Here is a 15532-nt window from a genome sequence, read left to right on the forward strand (position 1 = left end):
TTATAGCAGTAGCGCACTATACTGAACAGAGCTACTGCTATAGAAGTTAGCAGCAGCGCACTTCTAGGAAAACCGCTACTGCTAAGATCAGCCCACAAGTTTAGTCCCACCTCGCTCCATGAACAGGGTGTTTACCACCTTAAATATGTTATTTCTGAAACTACCACAACCAGTTGGTCTTCACTGAACTCTATGTGTAAAATTTGTGGCTGCAATATGAGTCCTCTCCGGTTCCTACTGGAGAGGACTCATATTGACAGTTCAGATTGTACATAAAAAGATCATTGATGGCCAATGTATTTTTGCATTGACGTATTTTTTGTATTGTTACACTTAGCAGTAGCGGTTTATATGGAAAGCGCTACAGCTATTCAGATTAGCTGTAGCGCATTTTGGCAAACACGCTACAACTATCCCTACCTTATCCCCACGCGCACGACCGGCCCTCTCACTCACACTCTCACTCTCGCCCGCGTAACCGTCGTCGTGCATCGCCGCTGCCGCGGCCTTCGTCTGTCCGCCGCCGAGGTACTCCCCTCCTTCCGTCCCTCCTCCCTCCTCCTCGCACATCCTCCCTCCGCCTGTGGCTGCCCCTCCCTCCGCCGCCGCCACCCTCCTACCTCCGCCTATGGCTGCCCCTCCTCCCTCCTCCGCCGGCAGCCCTCCTCCCACCGCCCTCGTCCTTGCCGCCCCTAGCTACCTCTCTGTCACCCCCCACCCCCTGCCACTAGTTAGTACTAGATTTAGTAGTAGTAGATGTTAATTTAGGGTTCATAGCTAGTACTAGATGTTGCTTAGTTAGTACTAGATGTTTAGTAGTAGTAGATGTTAATAGTAGTTGTAGTTGAACTACTTTAGTTGTAGTTGAACTAGTTTAGTAAGTAAATTAATAAACTAGTTGAACTAGTTGAATTAATAGAACTAATGTATTTTTAGTAAGATAATTAATATAACTAGTTGAACTACTTTATTTTTAGAAAGAACTAGTTTTTTTCTATTTATAGTAAGTTTATATTTAGTAAGAACTAGTTGAATTAATAAAACTAGTTGAACATGTCATATTTGTTGTTATTTTTTAGTTTAAGCAATTATTCGGGATGTATTAGTGATAACTTATATGGTTTCAGGTAACCACCATCGTCCCCGTCACCGACCCCCTCCGACATCCCCGCTGTCGTCCCAGTCACCGACCCCCTCCGACATCAAGGTGAGACCAGCCAAATATCCTTGTATATCTTGTGTTGTTGCTCAAATAGGATATGTGGTTGCCCAAGTGGCCGTTCATGTTTAGTTTACATCTCCGAGTGGCCTATGTTTTGCCGGAGTGTTGATTAATTTCCGTTCCAGCAAATTTCAGGCACTCGATATGTCCTTTTTTAGCAAAGGTCAAGCCAGATTTTTTCGTGAATTCTGGCATGACTTGTGCTAGAATATGTACAAGTTTAATCTTTGAATTATGAACGTAGGAAATGTCGTACTCGGACGACGACAGTCTCCCGGGGGAGTGTAGCTGGTGCCACGACGATCGAGGTATGTGCGACAGGTTCGTTCAGCTGGACGAAGATCGGAGCTTCAGCATTAAGCTTGAGGAGACCTTCGATTGTGAAATGGTACGCAACAACGACAAGTGTTTTTTCGTAATTAAGCATTACTTCAACTATTACAACGTCTAATTTTCATATTTTACAATTCGACTAGCTTATCCCATGCCATGCAAGACGCTATGTCTTGGAGAGGATGGGTTTTGAAGACCATGAAAATTTTGAAACAAAGAAAATACACCTAAGGACCCATCATGATATGGATTTTGAAGTAAATCTGTGCAATGCTCAGAGCGTAACCCATTTTGGTTGCCAAAATTGGGAAGCACTTTGCAAAATGTATGGTTTTTATGAGGGTATGATTGTTACCATGGATCTTGGTGATCCTGACATCGAGCAAGACAATATGGACATTTGGGTCCTTGTTGATACACTTCCGATTGTACCGCTATGTGAGTTTCTTAAACATAGTTATTAACTAATTTATATTGTTTATTTCAAAAATAGTTGATAGCTTATTTCCATTGATAGCTTATTTTGATTCTTCAAAGACTGTGCGGAAGATGGTAGATAAAACCCACTACACCGATGGCACCGAATTAACGTATAAGGAGAAAAATCATCTGATCGCATTTTGTACTCTTCTTGAGAATTACAATGACTATTATCAAACTACTCCAAATTATGGTGAATACGTGCTACTAGTGCATGTGTTGAACCACAATAACTTCTCTGGAGATACCCTGGTAAGATTTTTTACTATTACGACATCCGTGCATCTTTTGCATACTTCTAAAACTAGTACATCATTGCTAACTACGAAGTTATTATTATGTTTTTCAACTGAAACTCCCAATGGATTGTGTGCCTCATCTGATGTCTCTGCATGGTCGCCTCTCAGTTCTGAACATACTGCCAGGTAAATCTACGGAGCTCACCTGTGCATATCAGATTTCTAAAAACCGTGAACACATGTTCATCAAAGAATGGAAGAAATGTATGGACATTCGCAAGGAGGTTCTTGGAAGTAACATTCAGCGAAAGGCAAGAATTGGAGATAGGCTAATCTCCATTCTCCATAATGGAGAGTCAGGGGCTATCTTGTTTTTTGCTATTTTACCTTAGAAAATGTAGTAGGTCTTAATCGAATGTAATAGGTCCTATGAGGTACAATATGTTTATTATGTGGTAATGTGTTAGAGTTGATAATGAGGAGTACTTGTGATTACGACTAGTGACCAATTTGCTATGTGATGTCATTGATGAAAACGATGATCTTGAGGAGGTGTTATATGACAATGATGTATTATGATGATAAGTTGTTAATGATATGATGATGATGATGATATTATTATATCATTGGGTGAAAGAACCGCGGATTAGTTTCAAGTGGATGGACATCCACTTGAAACTAGTCCACGGTTCTTTCACCCCGTGATGTAATAACTCATTATGATGTAAAAACAATCTCTAAATTCCTATTGTATGAAAACTTGTGTAAAGGTGTATGAATACAACATGAAATAAAAAAGAAATAAAATACTAAATAATAGTAGTAGCGCGGGAAAGGAGAACCGCTACTACTAACTACCAGTAGTGTTGTTCTGAAGAAGCGCTACTACTAAGTCAATTTAGCAGTAGCGTGGATCCAGGCGCGCTATTGCTAAGCATTAGCTGTAGCGCCTTATCAGTAGCGCTTCTTCCCGCGCTACTGATAGGCCTAAAACCCGCGCTGCTACTAGGCTTTTCCCTAGTAGTGTACGTCTCGGTGCCCTGAGGCAGTCGACTGGAATATAAGTGTGTGTGTGTGTGTGTGTGTGTGTGTGTGATAGGGGGTGCCAACCCTTGTGCCAGAGGAGGGGGTGGCTTATATAGAGTGCGCCAGGACCCCAGCTGTCCCGCATTATAGGGTTCAATGTACATTAAGACAAGGCGTTACTAGTAACACCGGCTATAAAGAGCTATTAGTGATCTTTAAGACTACGGAGTGAACGCTTGACCGTTGCCATCCTGAGTGACTCTAGGTCTTTTGTACTCCGAGTGTTTTCTTGTATGGTCGAGTGACTTCATCTTGGTCGAGTGGAATTGCACTCCATGGTTACTTCAGTCGGTATCTCTTGTTACACTTTGAATGTCCTTGATTCTAGGGTAGTGACCTTGGGTAGGGCATGTAGGTCAGGCCTATGACCCTACCCTAGGTCCATGGCATCGTCTGTCCCCCCTACCCGAGATCTGCCGGTTTTGACACCGACAGTTGCCGTCTCAAGACTCTTGCTGACGAGCTCCGTCATATTTGCACGAAGATCGATGATGATCTCCTCCTCAACACGCTCACCGCCATCCTCAATGAGGACTTCGGCAACGCCACGACGAACCTCACGCTCATCCCCGATCCCTCCTTTGCCAAGTTCGTGGCCTACGTCTGGTTGGAGGAGCGTCAGATGAAGAAAGTCAAGACTTGGGCCATGCACACTGCCCTCACTGACGGCACCACCTGCGGTGGTCCTCCACCACCACCCACCACCCCTGCCACTCATCCACAGCCTCAGGGCCCTGCGCCCTACCTGCAGCAACAGCCGCAGCTGCTGCCCGAGCCGCCGCCCCCTACGGCGCGCCCACCCCAGTCGCCCCTCCTGCTGATCAGCGTCGGGGTGGCAGGCACGGTGGCCAGCAGCAACAACAGCAGCAGCAGGCACCCGCGAGCCCCCTGCATCACCAGCAGCAGCAGGCGCCTCCCCCATGGGCCGGTGGGTACAACCCATGGACCGGTGTTGTCCACGCATACACCATGTCGGTCCCACGGGCGCCGGTCCTGACTCTTCCGGTGCCACGTCCCCCGACGCATCAGGCGTACTACGCGGCTCCGCAGCCGTATGGAGGTACCCAACACTGCAGCTGAGTGGCGCTTACAGCTTCACGATAGCATCTCCGTCACCTCAGCCGGGGCTGCCACCGGCGCCTTGGGACCCGACGTTACTTGCCGTGCTGCACACCGCTCCTTTACCGCACAACTACACCGGCGGCGGTGATTGGTACATGGACATCGGGGCTACTGCTCACATGTTCACTCATCCTGGTAATCTTGCCTCTTTCTCTCCACTCACCATCGCCCACCGCATTATTGTCGGTGACGGTTCCACCCTTCCCATCACACATGTTGGGCACACTTCATTTCCTTCTAATTCCATGCCTTTATCCTTGTCTAACATACTTGTGTCACCTCATCTTATTAAAAATCTTATTTCCGTTTGTTGTTTCACTCGTGGAAATCCTATTATTGTTGAATTTGACGAACTTGGTTTTTGTGTCAAGGCGCTCGAACCAGGATGGTACTTCACCGATGTGACAGCCCCGACGAGCTCTATCCAGTGCATCTATCTTCCTCCTCCACCACCGCACTGGTTGCTCTCTCCACTGGCGTTGATCTTTCGCACGCTCGTCTGGATCATCCCAACCCCGTCACTCTTCATCATATTCTTAGGAGTTTCAGTTTCAGTTGTACTAAGATAGAGGATCATACCTGTCATGCTTCTTGTGTTGCCAAACACGTTCATCTTCCGTTTAATAACTCCACCACCATTGCTTCTTTTCCTTTTCAGTTGATCCATAGTGATGTGTGGACCTCTCCAGTTCCTAGTAATTCGGGCTACTGTTAAGGCATGTCTCTCACTATGTAGTTTTGGTGATTGATGACAACGCTTTTGCGGACTAATCATGTGCATTGAGTATTTCAGAGATTCATCATTTGGCACGAGACAATTCCTTCCCCTCGGAGTATTAAGCGAAGACGGTGTAGCTCTTTCGTTTCAGTTTTGGTGGACTTGTTTCATAGGAGTCACCGTACTATCAAGAGGGGGTCTACATTGGTAAGGCTAGGGTGGAATGAACACATACACATCCCCTTTGCACCAATAGAGCCTTCCTGCTTCGATGGAGGATCCCTCCTTGCTTCCTGAGAAATCTGGTCCCAGCGGTAGTATCGCGGACCCCAGCGGTAATACCGCTCAAGAGCCACAGGCGGCAGTACTGCTACTCAGCGGTAGTACCGCTTGGGGCCTCTCAGCCATAGTACCACTGCTGTTCTGAGCTCCTACCTCCTCGACTCAAGGGTGTCGCCTCTCGTGTTGGGTTTTGCAGTACTAGCAACAGCAGTAGAGGCAGTAGTACAGCTCGCAACTGGTAGTACCGCCCCTACCACCGCTGCTAGTAGCGCCCTGGGTCCAGATCCTGCTCCGTCTTCGGCCTTCCCAGTCTACACGGTAGTACCGCGAGGGGGAGCGGTAGTACCGCTGCCACCAGCGACAGGACTGCTCTTTGCGGGCTGAATGGGGGTAACGGTTGAATTGTCCCCCCCCCCCCCTTATAAAAGGAGGTCTTCTTCTCCAAGTTGACTTACCTCTTTCCCCCAAGCTCCATTGTTGCTCCAAAGCTTGTTTTCACCCAATCTCTCTCCCTAGACAATTAAACTTGTTGATTCTTTAGGGATTGGTTGAGAACGCCCGAATATACACTTCCACCAAGAGAAATTTGATTCCCCCCACTAATCCCTTGCGGATCTTGTTACTCTTGGGTGTTTGAGCACCCTAGACGGTTGAGGTCACCTGGGAGCCATATTCCATTGTGGTGAAGGTCCGTGGTATCGTTGGTAGCCTCCAATTAAGTTATGGAGATAGCCCCGACCTTGTTTGTAAAGGTTCGGTCGCTGCCTTCAAGGGCACCAATAGTGGAATCATGGCATCTCGCATTATGTGAGGGTGTGAGGAGAATACGGTGGCCCTAGTGGCTTCTTGGGGAGCATTGTGCCTCCACACCGCTCCAATGGAGACGTACTTCCGCTCAAAAGGAAGGAACTTTGGTAACACATCCTCGTCTCAATCGGTTCCACTTTTGGTTATCTGTCACCTTTACTTGTGCAAGCTACATTGTGTTATATCCTTTGCTTGCTTGTGTGCTTATTGTTGTTGCATCATATAGGTTGCTCACTTAGTTGCATATCTAGACAACCTACTTTGATGCAAAGTTTAATTTGGTAAAGAAAAGCTAAAAATTGTTAGTTGCCTATTCACTCCCCCCCCTCTAGTCAACTACATCGATCCTTTCAATTGGTATCAGAGCCTCGTCTCTTTATTAAGGACTTTATCGTCCAAAGAGTACGGTTGACACCATGGACGGTGAGGAGGAGCACCCCAGTGTGAATCCGTCTTCGTCTACGGCCGATGGGGGATCCCCGGTCTCACGTGAGGAATTCAATGTGGCTTTGGACACATTGAAAACCTCCATGAAGGCCGAGGTTAAAGGCATGTTCAAGGAGTTTCTTCATTGTCTTTAGTTATCCACCGCACCGTTGGAAGTGGTTCCTCCCACTAACAAGGTGGCGGATGCTAACTCCAATAAGGGGGAAGCTTCTTGTGATAAAGTTCCCTTATCTAGTGGTAGAAATGGTAGCGGCATCTTTGCCCATGTTGAACCTCCACCTACTTATGGATGACCGGTTCCCTCCACTCATTTGAATCATGTTGGTCCTCCTCCTAAGATTGTGAAAAATAAGGATTTTGACTCTTAGGTCTATCGCTTTAATTGTCATTTAAATCACGTTAATACTAATCTTTGGAGAATCATTGAGCAAGGTTTCTATCTACATGACCCAAGCAACTTCACCCCTAGAGAAGCCACACACCATCAATTCAACAAGAATGCTCTCTTCATCATCCAAGATGCAATTCCATCCGAAGATATTGCGCATCTCCGACCATTCACCATGGCCAAGGAAGCGTGGCACCATGTTGTTTCCATTTACAAGGGAAGCACAAGCATTCAACGCTCCAACTATGAAGTGGTGCAAGATGAAGCCGACGAGTTTGCAATGAATGAAGATGAAGAACCTCGTGAGCTTTACTGGAGATTAACCACTCTCGCGGTCTCACTCCGAGATCATGGAGCAAGGATGCGGATGACAATTGGATCAAGCGCAAGTTCCTCAAGGCCATGATGCCTTACCATAAGGCCATTTCCTCCATCATCCATCAAAGGCCTGACTTCCACACCTTGACCTCAAGTGAAGTGTTGGATGAGTTTGTGGCGAAGAGGATCTTGCACAAGACCGCCAACAATGCGGTGTTGCGTTCTCAAAGAGCAAAGAAGCCCAACCTTGCCTTGAAGCCCAAGGCTAGTGTGGAAGAGGAGGATGAAGAAGATGATGAGGAGAGCAACCCTGAAGACACGAAATATGATTATCATGAGCACATGGCTCTCGCTTCAAGGCAATTTTGGAGCAAGAAGAACTCAAGGCCCAATTTCAACAAGAACAACTCAAGTGGCTTCAAGGGCAAGCAACGTGTGAGAACATGTTACAATTGTGGCAGTGTGATCCACTTTGTTGCGGAGTGCCCTTACGATAAGCGGGAAGACAATGGTGACAAGCTCATCCGAAAAGACAAAGCCAAGTGCTTCCCTAACAAGAACAACTTCACCAAGAAGACTCCGACCAAAGGGTTGGTGGCCCAAGAAGAGTACAATGAGGATGATGATGATGAAGAAGATGGTGAAGCCATAGCCATAACCTCCGCTTCCATTGCCAAAACCCTACGGGTATCTCTCTTCAATTCACCCAACGAGAACATCACCGCCAAGTGCCTCATGGACAAACCCACCAACAAGGTAACCCCCAACATCAAAACTACCATCATTACTAATCCTTCCTTGACGGATTGCATTGATGAAAGTGAGGGGTCTAATGATGAAGTTGATGAATTTTAGTCTTTTATGAGTAAGCTCAAGGGAAAATTCAATAAGCACTTCGTTGCTCTATTGGAACAACTTGGTGAAGCCAATGACATGATCGAGGCTCATGAAAAAACCATCTCTAAGATGGAAGGTCATAGTCGTGACTATGCCGATGAGATATCGGATCTCTCTAATGCGCTTGAGGAAGAGCGTGTTCATCATTTGGCTCTTGAGGAGTCACACAACGATGACCATGCTAAATTAAAGAAAGATCTTGATCATGCTCTTGTTGTATCTCGTGTGCTCGATTCCGAGAAGGCTAAACTTGGGGTTGACCATGCTAGACTCAAGGAGGAGTTTGATATACTTGACAAGGATCACAAGGCCTTGAAGGGTGCTCATGCTATCCTCAAGGAGTCTCATGATCAACTCCAAGTGAAGATAATCAAGGAGAAAGCCAGTTTTCCTCACATGGTCGTAATTGATAATGCAAATGCTATAATGTTGTGAGCATGTGCATCTTGTGCAGGAGAAAGCCAAGTTGAAGGAGCAACTTGAGAAAGGCCTTGTGTCTTTCATACAAGGTGAGAAGAATCTCAACAACCTTCTGAGAAATCAAAAGGAAGTTGTGGCCAAGGAAGGAGTTGGGTTCACACCCAAGTCCAAGAACAAGAACTGCAATGACAAGGCCAAATGACCTCCTCCTCTCAAGCAAACTTTTGTGAAGGAGGGAGAGGGTGCTTCTAAGGAGAAGAAGAACAATGTGAAGGGTGGTGATGTCAAGAAGGGCAATGCCACCCCTTCCAACAAAGCCGGCGACTTTAACCCTTCTTATGTGTTATGTCGTGCTAGTGATGGGCATGTTTATGCTAAATTTGTTGGTTCTCCTTATGAGTACATTGAATGGTCTATTTGGGTTCCTAAGACCCTTGTTACTAACATCAAAGGACCCATTACAAAATGGGTAACTAAAACCAAGCATTGATCTCATGTAGGTGTTTGCTTCCGGTGGGGGATCATGGTTGCTCGATAGTGGAGCCACAAATCATATGACTAGAAGCAAGGACTTGGTGGTGGACGTGTATAAAATTCCATCTATGCCCACCAATGTCGAGTGGGGTGATGCCTCGTCTTCCAAGGTATTGGGTCTTGGCAAGGTTGTCATTTCTCATGATCTCACGATCGAGAAAGTCATGCTTGTTGCATACAATTTACTTTCCGTTCGTCAACTTGCACTCATGGGCTTTGCCACATTCTTTGATATTGATACCGTGGCCCTCTTGTGGAGCAAGGCTCTTAAAGTAGCCTTTGTTGGGCATGTCAAGAACGGTCTTTATGTGATTAATTTTTCAAAGCGACCCACTAAGACTGCGACATGCCTAATGACTAAAGTTGATGTGGGGTGGCTTTGGCATCGCCGTTTAGCCCATGTCAATATGAGATATTTGCAAAGTCTTCTCAAGGGGGACCATGTTTGTGGATTAACAAACATTGGGTTTGCCAAAGATCATGCTTGCAGTGCTTGTATCAAAGGAAAGTTACATGAGAATGCTCACCCTCCCATGACTATCATCTACTTGAAGAGACCCTTGGAGCTCCTTCACATGGATCTCTTTGGGCCTCCATCCTTTGATAGTCTTGGGGGTATAAAGTATTGCTTGGTGATTGTCGATGATTATTAAAGATACACTTGGGTATATTTCTTCAAGAGGAAGAGTGAAACTCAACAAACCATCATCGACTTTGCAAATGAAGCTCAACGTCAACACGACACAAAGATCTTGACAATAAGAAGTGAAAACAGCACCGAGTTCAAGAACTACACCTTGGATGAGTTCCATAGTGATGAGGGGATCAAGCATCAATATTCAGCACCATACACCACTCAACAAAATGGTGTAGCAGAGAGGAAGAGCCGGAATTGATGGACGCGGTGTTGGGGATATGGTTACTGAGTGTAAACCGCCCAGGAGGGGCCGGTTCACTCTCATCTATATTGAAGCCCATGAAGATGAAGGCTATGGCGCTTTAACTATGGAGGCTTATAGGCCCAGAGCCCAATGGCGGATTAGGGCCCATAGTAGTAAACCACCATAGATGTATAACTTGTATTGTAAGTTAGGGAAAGGAAGAGACCGAGCCGGACACTTGTATGAGCCGGCCTCGGGATTCTGTAAACCGGTCGGGCGTCAACCTGTGTATATAAAGGGATAACCCGGCGGCGGTTCAGGGACAAGAGACAATAGCTCGAGAGATAGGTAAAGAGGATTCGCTCCCTGCTCATCGAGATCAATCAATCCCACAACAACTGGATCGTAGGCTTTTACCTTCACCACAAGGGGCCGAACCAGTATAAACTTCCCGTATCCTTTGTTCCAGTTTAACCCCTTTAAGCTAATCTCATTGCGATGGCTCCACGACTAAGTCCTTCCGCTAGGACATATGACGTGTTAATTCCATGATAGTTGGCGCCCACCGTGGGGCTATCGCATGATGGTTTCGAGTTCTCAAAGGGCAACTTGAATGACTCAAAGGGTACGCGGTTGGCTGGATGACCAAGAGTCGTCGCGGCAAGCTCTACATCGACGATGCAGGATGGGGCCCTCAGGCCGGCTCAATTGAGTACGGATACCGGGTCCCCTTTGGCGGAATTCACGTTTTCATCAGCAAGATCGGCGATCGGGCCCTGAGCCAGACATCTCCACCGACCTCGTCGAGACGGCTCAGCGTGCGAGCCCTGCCCGGGTTCAGCCTACCATGAAGCGTGCGTTCGTAGGATTCATCCATGGTGCGGGATCTGAACCGGTGTCCGATGGTGAGACGGCCATCTACTTAGATGGTGAATCATCCACTGGTGAAACCGAGTCGCTGTACCAATTGCAAGACGGACGGATTGGGGGCTATTCCGATGGCGACAGTATTCCGGACCCCTTTGAACCGCCGAACCGGGTTGCAATCTTCATGGCCGGAACACAACCCACATTGCAATCTTCATCTACAGCAGCAATGATGTCCGGGTCAGCAGCCGTGGCAGGAGGCCCTGCGCGCCGGCCGGCTCAAGTTCTTTCCGGTTTGTTGGATGCTTGGACGACTTTATTAACCACGACAGTCACCCCGGAGACCCAGGATCGGCATAATGCGGAGGTTGCCAAGCTGAAGGACCGTTGGCAGCTAAGGAAGCCAGGATGACTAAAGAGCGAGCCGCCTTAGATGCTCAGTCACAGCAAATCCAGGCACAGAATTACCGGCTTATGTTGGATCAGAACGCGTCAAACGAAGTAATGAGGAGGAAATACCGGTCTCGTCTACCACCGGTTTACGAAGGAATGAATCTCTTCAATACGCCAGGAGTCGGGCCTAGTAATCCGGCAGCAGTAAACCAGACCGAGGCACCTGGGGCGGCGCCGGATCAGCCATGGGAGATGGACCCACCTCGACGGACGGACAACCCGCCGCAATACGTACCAGCGCCGCCAGGTCACTTTTCTAGCCCTTTGGATAACATGATTGTTGCGGCATCGCGTTTGGCAGCTATTCCGATGGAGGGTGACTCACTGGCGGTGGTTGAGACACGACGGGCCAGGGATCTTCTTCAAACCGCTGTTGTGCAGCAGCAGGCTTACTCCTACAGCCGATACAGAATACATTCAACTCCCCGTCCGAGCAAGAGTTAAAGCAGGCACATGGATGAACCGGCGGTGTCAAGCAGTGCGCGGCGCCATGATGCCCCTCGAGGGCCTAATCCGACGCACTGTGGTATGAATGCTCAGGATGTGGTGAACAATGGTAGCGTACGACGCGAAGCAGAGTTAGCGGTGCAATTGGCAGCGCAGTACCAGAATCATCAAACAGCTCCGGTTCAACCAAAGGCATCAGTTGAACCTGGTTTCGCTTTTAGCTCTTGGGGAGTGTCGTGTCTCACCCAGGCTCTGCGTAATGTGCGGCTGCCCAAGGATTTCAAGGGTCCATGTAAGGTGCCTAATTATACCGCCGATCAACCCCCTGAGGCATGGGTTGAGAGTTATGATATGGCAATGGAGATGCTGGATGTGGATGAAGCAGCATGTGCAAAATACTTCACCATGATGTTAGAAGGAACGGCTCGTACCTGGCTAAAGAGCCTGCCTGTTAACTAGATCAGTTCATGGGATGAGCTTCAGGCCCGGTTTATAGCAAACTTCAAGGATACGTGCAAACAACCCATGTCCATTGTGGATCTGCCTGCTGGTGTCCAAGGAGAGAACGAATCAACAACTCATTGGGTGCGCCAGGTTTCATAAATCCTGCATTCGTCGGGCCGCATCAATCCTGATATGGCAATCGTGACCTTGGAGGGTAATTGCCGGTTTAACTCACTAAAGATGAAGTTGGGACGGCTCAAGCGTCATAACAACAATATGGGAACGCTCATGGCGGCTCTGGTTAAGTATGTTGATTCTGACAATACCAAGGACCCCGATTCTCATGAAGAAAAGTAGGAGAAGGGAAAGAATATGCTGGTACAAAAGGACAGCATAATCAGGCGAGCCACGGGAACAATGGGAAGCGTAAAGCGGATAACTCGGATTTTGTGGCTAACACCAATATGCAAGGCAATGCGCATCGTCATAAGGGTAAACCGCCTCAGCGCAGTGGAGGCATGAATCTGGAGCGCCTGTTAAACCAGCCCTGCCCAAAGCACGGTACGAAGGAGGTTCCGGCCACGCACCTGTGGAAGGATTGTTTCATCATGAGGGAATTCAAAAACTTTGATCTCTTCCGGTATGATCAGGGTCCATCGGGCGGTTCCGGTCCAGGGTATCATGGGCCGGGTTACGGCGGTGGCGGTTCAAACTCAGGATTTCAGAGTAACCAGGGCAACCAAAACAACCAAGGTGGTCACAATCAGCAGAGTAATCAGGGAAATCAGCAGCAGTCGGGTTATCAAAGCAACCCAAAGCAGTTAAATGGTGGACAGTATCATGTCTTCACTACTAGTCTATGCAAGCGCGATCAAAAGCTCCATAAAAGGGTAGTAAACTCTGTTGAGCCGGCAGTGCACCGTTATCTGCACTAGTCTGAACAGCCTATTGTTTGGAGTCGGGAGGATCATCCGCCCCGGGTTGATAATCCTAGCCATCTAGCCTTACTGGTTGCACCGCAGGTTGGAGGTTATAAGTTCACCAAAGTGCTCATGGATGGAGGGAGCAGTATCAATATCTTGTATTATGAAACCTTCTGGCGTATGGGGTTAACAAATAAGAATCTTAAGCCGTCAAACACCGTTTTTCATGGTGTGGTACCTGGTAAATCGGCTTACCCAGTTGGTAAGATAGCTCTGGAGGTGGCTTTTTGTGATGATCGTGATTCAAGATCAGAAACGGTGACCTTTGAAGTGGTTAAAATCAGAAGTCCGTACCATGCCCTGTTTGGACAACCGATTTATGCTAAATTCATGGCAATGTCGTGTTATGTTTATCTGCATCTCAAGATGCCGGGTCATAAGGGGACCATCATAGTTCACGGTAGACGCAAGATTGCTTTGGAGTGCGAGGAAGGTGATGTGGCTTACGCTGAGTCGGTTTGTGCAACGGAGGAGTTGAAGGTCTACAAGGACAATGTTGATCCGACAGATATGACTTCTCTAAAGAAGCCCACTATAGAGCATGATCCGGCTTTGAAGTTTAAATCGGCTGAGGAGACTAAATTGGTTGATTTTGTTCCTGGCGATTCTTCCAAGCAGTTCAGCATCAGTGTCATCTTGGATCCGAAATAGGAAAGCGCGCTCATCGAGTTAATCCGTGAGAACCGGGACATCTTTGCATGGAAACCTTCTGACATGCCAGGTGTACCGAGGGAACTCGCTAAGCACACTCTTAATATTGATCCGAAGTTCAAATCGGTTAAACAGTTTCTTTGCCGCTCTAATGAAGAAAGGCGCAAGGCCATTGGTGAAGAGGTAGCCCGGCTCGTTGGCAGTAGGGTTTATTGTGGAGGTGTTTCACCCCGAGTGGTTGGCTAATCCGGTGCTAGTACTTAAGAAAAATGACACTTGGCATATGTGTGTGGATTACACAGATTTGAACAAATCTTGCCCAGCTGATCCATTTGCCCTCCCTCGTATTGATCAAATCATTGATGCTACGGCGGGTTGTGAGCGTTTGAGTTTCTTGGATGCTTATTCTGGTTATCATCAGATCAAGATGGCAGTTAAGGACCAGGAGAAGACAGCTTTCATAACTCCCTTTGGAGCCTTCTGTTATGTATCTATGCCCTTTGGGCTCAAGAGTGCCCAAGCAACTTATCAGCGTTGTGCGCAGAATTGTCTTCATACTTAGATTGGGTGCAATGTTCATGCTTATGTGGATGATATTGTGGTAAAATCCAGGAAAAAGGAGACATTGATAGATGAACTCAAGGAGATCTTTGACAATCTTTGGGTTTATAAGATGATGCTCAATCCGGACAAGTACGTCTTCGGTGTTCCGGTAGGCAACCTCTTAGGTTTTCTGGTATCTAACAGGGGTATTGAGGCTAATCCGGAAAAGATTAAAGTTGTTACATCTCTTGCTAAACCGCCGTGTATCAATGATGTTCAACGTCTGGCGGGTCGTATCGCGGCTTTGAGCCGGTTTATTAGCAGGTTGGGAGAAAAGGCGATCCCTCTGTACCAGATGTTGAAGAAGACAGAAAATTTTGTCTGGAATGATGCTGCTAATGTGGCGTTTGAGGACTTAAAAAAGCAGTTGGCTGAACCGCCGGTTCTTGCTGCTCCGGTTGATAAGGAGCCACTGTTGTTGTATGTGGCTGCTGATGCCCGGGCTGTCAGCGTAGCTATTGTGGTGGAGCGCAAGGAGGTTGGGAAGGAGTACCCGGTTCAAAGGCTGGTTTATTATATCAGCGAAGTGCTCATTGAGTCAAAGCAATGATATCCGCATTGGCAGAAGCTGATGTATGGGGTTTTCATGGCAAGTCGGAAGCTTAAACAGTATTTTCAAGGCCATCCCATCACAGTGGTTAGTTCTGCTCCTTTGTGGGATATAATCCAGAACAGGGAGGCAACTGGCCGGGTTGCTAAGTGGGCTATTGAGCTTGGACCACACAGTTTGAAATATATGCCTCGAACAGCTATCAAGTCCCAGGCCCTGGTGGATTTATCAATGATTGGACAGAGTTGCAGGCGCTGGAAGACAAACCGGATAGCACATACTGGACTATCCACTTCGATGGGTCCAGGCAATTGGAGGGCTCGGGGGCTGGAGTTGTCCTTACTTCCCCTCAAGGTGATA

Source organism: Triticum aestivum, chromosome 7B (genome assembly GCF_018294505.1).
Source record: "Triticum aestivum cultivar Chinese Spring chromosome 7B, IWGSC CS RefSeq v2.1, whole genome shotgun sequence".
Classification (NCBI taxonomy): Eukaryota; Viridiplantae; Streptophyta; class Magnoliopsida; order Poales; family Poaceae; genus Triticum; species Triticum aestivum.